The 5189-nt window shown below is 37.3% G+C and overlaps 1 long non-coding RNA gene across 1 annotated transcript; it reads left to right on the top strand.

Moving 5' to 3' along the window:
* The first annotated feature begins 702 nt into the window (after positions 1 to 702).
* On the top strand, positions 703 to 2218 carry LOC109193641. Its single transcript, XR_002056310.1, has 3 exons — positions 703 to 773; positions 1208 to 1260; positions 1923 to 2218. It is a non-coding gene; the product is annotated as an uncharacterized LOC109193641 (long non-coding RNA).
* The last annotated feature ends 2971 nt before the right edge of the window (positions 2219 to 5189 follow it).

Below are 5189 nucleotides of genomic sequence, written 5' to 3'. Positions count from 1 at the left end.
CAAGCAAGAAGGTAAAAGATCACATTATGCATAATGTAACACCCCGCGTTACGACCCCTAAAATCAATTAATCATTTAACCAATTATCCAAAGAAAGAATTAAATTACAATAATTAATTAGGAAAAGGCCCACCATAGTCCGTGGGCCCTCACCTCTAAACCCAACCCCTAGTCCTAAAAGGAATAGAGTTAGAAAGCTTATAGTATTTGGGCCCTAATTAGGACTCTTAGATATGTAAATAGGGGACATAGGAGGCACTTAGAACCCCCACCACAATAATCTCTCACCACACAAGGAGTTCCAAGAATTCCCCTAGGAGGAATCAAGAAAGAAGAAAGACTTAGAGAAAGACCCTCCATAGCCAAGGAAATTAATTAAGGCTAAGAGGTAACCCATGTCTCAACAAAACCTATTTTCTTAGCTATGATCTCCATCTTAGGCATCCCCATATTGTAATGACAAATTTTCATTTTTGATAGTAATAATAATAATAATAATAGGCTAACTAGATATTTTTAGGTCTTATTCTTCCTAGGCCCAAATTATAATTTAGTTGGTTAAGTTTTGATTTGGGCTTAGTCCATTCTTGGGCCCAATAATATTTGTATATCATAAGCTTGAGAAGTCCATTAGGGGGAAGGAGATTATTCTGGAATCTTAGTAGAGAAGAAAGAGGAGAGAAAATGACACTTTGAGCTTTTGGCGTAAGAAGAGTGAGGAGGCAGTAGGTTTTGCTTTTGTGCTCAAAAACAAAGTAAAAAAAGGGGACAAGGTAATTACTTTAGTTTTGTTGTTAAAAGAAGATATTTTACACTTTAGCATCCTGGTTCATTTTTTGCTGTAATCCGAAGCTCAAGAATGGGAATTCTAGTGAAGAATTGAAATTGTCAAGGGTTGTTTTAAAGTGGGTGTTTTGGGATAGCTTTAGTAGGGTTATGTGCTAATTTATTATTTCATTTCCCTTGCAAACCTATGATTTATTACCCATGTTGCGGCTGATTTTTCTCCCTAATGAACTACATCTTATTTGTTCAATTTTGACAGTACTTGTTTCAAGAAGAGTAATAGAGGTCTTAGGCTCATTTATTTATATTTTTGGCTTGTTGCTTGGTGTGGAGAAAACATGGTTTTTTTTTATAAATTTACAAGAAGAATTTGTAAATATTTGGAATGCTAGTAAGTTATAATGGTGTATGTATTTGATAGGTGACCGTGAAGGTTAGTGCATAAAGGAATTTCTATGCTTAAAGCTTACTAAGGTAAGGGAACTTTGCACTTACTTACTCATTGTAACTTATATACCATAGCTTAAGTGATTGTAAAATATTGAAGCTATTCTTGAATATTATGGGCATGTTTTGTATGATAAAGAATTAGTACATATCTCGTGAAAATTTGGGAATTTGATGCGTTTTAATGTTGATCATGGTATATATAGATTTTCAAAGGTATTAATCATATTGGTGGTCTAACCACCCTTGTCTTGACTTGGAATGTTCCCTTGATTTCCAACTGGTGGTCTCGCCACCCTTGATTTGGAACATTCCCTTGATTTTAATTGGTAGCTTTGCTACCCTTGACTAGTGTAATATTATTAATTGATCTTGGCTCATCCTATGAGTATATTATAGTTCTCAAAGTAAAATGGTGAGTTAGGTATGTAATATCTTTATTTATTTATTTCTATGATATTTTGAGCACCGATCTATGATTCATGACTTGAAGGGAAAACTCTGGAATTATTGATACTCTTATGCGATAAAATTGTATAAGAATACTAACGCTTTTATTATACTTTTTATTAAACGTCTTATGTTACCTTATTTATTTGTGGTCCTCTTTATTCTTTATACTTGATTTGGTAGAGAAGTGTTATATGATGTACCATGCTTTGAGCTCACTTGTGTGTTCATGTTTTCAGATTAGAGTGTTGATCGAGGTTAAGACAAGGGAGGTCACATTTTGGGGTTAAAGACCATGGGGTATTAGTCTAGTGTTTTGTGATAGAGGAGGACTACTTCTAGTCTTTTTGTGGAGATCAAAGTCCATAGTAGGACCTTGGATTTCAAGTTGTAATTTTGGACCATGTCTAGAAGCTTAAATGTGTATATTATAATTCCAATTAAGCTATCTTCGGGGAAGGAACTTTAAGACCAAGAGGTTGTTTAGGTTATCTTGTGATTGATATTTTGTTTAGCAGGCTTCGTATTATAACGATTTTGTTTTTGTCGTAATAATACGGCCGGGTTATGCTCATTTTTGGGGCGTGACAGAGTTGGTATCAGAGCCTAGGTTTGGAATTGATTTTCTATCCAAGCATAGGTTGACTCCTTAAAAAAAAATAAAAAAAATCTAGGCTTGTAAACAAATGTATGTTCTAATATGGATTGGGTGGGTCGGTTGTAAATCTTAGGTATTTGATGTTGTGAATGGTTGTTTGTATTGTTTTTGTTATATTTCATTGTTTGTATGTCTTTCAGCAAATTAGTCAATTCATGGATAGAGGTCGTGGAGGAACCTCTGGCGGCGGAAGAGGAAGGCAGGCAAGGCAATCGAGAGGTGGTCGAATTGCTAGGCTAGTTCAAGGGATTCGAGATGTACCGGTTGATGAAGTCCCTTCTTCCGGTATTCCTCAACCTCAAAATACCTCTCAAGCTGCGCCTCAAACAACTACACAAGTTGACATTGTGGGCACCTTTCAAGTGTTAGCTAACCTTTTGCAGCAACAAGCAACTAATAATCAAGCGTCCTATTTTGAAAGGTTTAGACGTGTAAACCCACCAACTTTCGATGGTGGACCAAATCCCTTGGCAGCAATTAAATGGATCAAAGAGGTGGAGAAATTGTTTGTAGCTATGCAGTTCCCTCCGGAAATCAAATTGGGTGTAACTATACCATTGCTTCAAGGAAATGCAGAGCATTGGTGGGGGGTTACAAGGGCATCATACCAAGATGGGGATCATATAACTTGGGAAGAATTTAAGAGGGTGTTATATTGTAACTATTTTCCTGATAGTGTAAGGAGGGTGCTAGAAAATGAATTCCTAAATTTGGTGCAAGGTGATATGACAGTCTTGGAATATGCTCATAAATATATGGAACTAGGAGAGTTCTTTCCAATCTATATGAGTAATGAGGAAACAAAGACCAATAGGTTTGAAAATGGTTTGAGGTCTACAATCCGCAATCATATGTCATCTAATGTTTATCATAGCTATCAAGAAGTGTTCGATAGTGCCATAAAAGTTGAAGCAAGGTTGAATGAGTCCAAGGAGCAGTGGTCTGACAGAAAAAGGGTAAGAGAATCCATACAACAATATGGAAAGCCAAGGGATAGTGGAAATGTACCAAATAAGAAGACAAGTAAAGGACATGTTGTGCAGACCAAGGAGTGCAACTTCTGCCATCTTTATCACACTGGGGAATGTCGCCGTAAGTCTGGGGCATGTTTTGAATGCGGTCAATTGGGACACAAAGTGAAAGATTGTCCAAGGAAAATGCATATTGCAGCAGGATCAACTCAACAAAAACCCAGGACTAATGCTCGCGTATTCGCTATGACTCAACAAGATGCAGATGTTGCCGACAATGTTGTTTCAGGTATATTGCCCATAAACTCTATAAACGCTTATGTCTTGTTTGACTCTGGTTCCTCTCATTGCTTTGCGTCTAAGAGATTTGTGAAGTCTTTGAACCTAATAACGGAAAAATTAGATGAACCCTTGTTTGTTAGCACCCCTATGAAGAAGATTGAAGTTGCGGATATGTGGGTCAAAAATTGTATTCTTTTGCTTGGAGGGAGAGAAATGGTGGCAAATCTAGTTTTGCTGGATATACATGATTTTGATGTCATACTTGGGATGGATTGGTTATCAAAGAACCATGCTTATATTGATTGCTCTAAGGGAAAGGTTATATTCCAGATTCCAGGGCAACAAGAATTTTGCATGCAAAATTGCAAAGAGAGAGGTGTATTGGCCACTAAGATACCCCTACATATCATCTCAACCATGAGTGCAAGAAAATCATTAAGGAAGGGATGTCAAGGGTTTATAGCTTATGCAATTCATGCACAAACCAAAGATGTGAAATTAGAAGACATTCCAGTGGTTAGTGATTTTCCTGAAGTTTTTCCTGAGCAATTACCAGGAGTACCCCCTGATAGAGAGATAGAGTTTGAGATTGATTTGATCCCTGGAACAACTCCTAAGTCCAAAATTCCATATAGGATAGCTCCAGCAGAGTTGCGAGAATTAAAGGTACAATTGCAAGAGTTACTAGACATGAAATTTATCCGCCCTAGTGTCTCACCTTGGGGTGCACCTGTTTTGTTTGTTAAAAAGAAGGATGGGAGTTTTCGACTTTGCATCGATTATAGAGAGTTGAATAAGGTAACTGTAAGGAACAAATATCCGTTACCCCCGCATAGACGACTTATTTGACCAATTACAAGGAGCAAAGTATTTCTCTAAGATTGACTTGAGATCTGGTTATCACCAATTGAAAATCAAGGCAGCAGATGTACCTAAAACTGCGTTTCGAACTAGATACGGCCATTATGAATTCTTGGTTATGCCTTTCGAGTTAACGAATGCTCCCGCTGCTTTCATGGATTTGATGAACAGGGTTTTCAAGCAATTCTTAGATAAATTTGTTGTAGTCTTCATCGATGATATTTTGGTTTACTCTAAAACCAAAGAAGAGCATGTAGAACACTTAAGGATGGTGTTGCAAACATTGAGAAACAAGAAGTTATATGCAAAACTAAGTAAGTGTGAGTTTTGGCTTAACAGAGTATCTTTTCTTGGTCATGTAATATCAGAAAATGGAATTTCTGTTGATCCAGCCAAAGTAGAAGCAGTGTCTAATTGGCCACGACCTACAAATGTAACTGAGGTGAGGAGTTTCCTAGGGCTGGCCGGCTATTATAGAAGGTTTGTGGAAGGATTTTCTCAAATTGCTTCTCCCTTAACTAACTTGACACGGAAGCTTGTGAAATTTGAGTGGACAGCAGAATGTGAAAGAAGTTTTGAGGACTTGAAAAGCCGTCTAGTAAGTGCACCCATATTAGCACTCCCCTCGAGCATGGGAGGATTTGTTATATACAGTGATGCCTCAAAGAAAGGGTTGGGTTGTGTGTTAATGCAAAATGATAGAGTGGTGGCTTATGCTTCTCGCCAACTAAAAC

The sequence above is a fragment of the Ipomoea nil genome, unplaced genomic scaffold (genome assembly GCF_001879475.1).
Source record: "Ipomoea nil cultivar Tokyo-kokei standard unplaced genomic scaffold, Asagao_1.1 scaffold1900, whole genome shotgun sequence".
Lineage (NCBI taxonomy): Eukaryota > Viridiplantae > Streptophyta > Magnoliopsida > Solanales > Convolvulaceae > Ipomoea > Ipomoea nil.
This window is presented reverse-complemented; position numbering and strand designations above follow the sequence as displayed.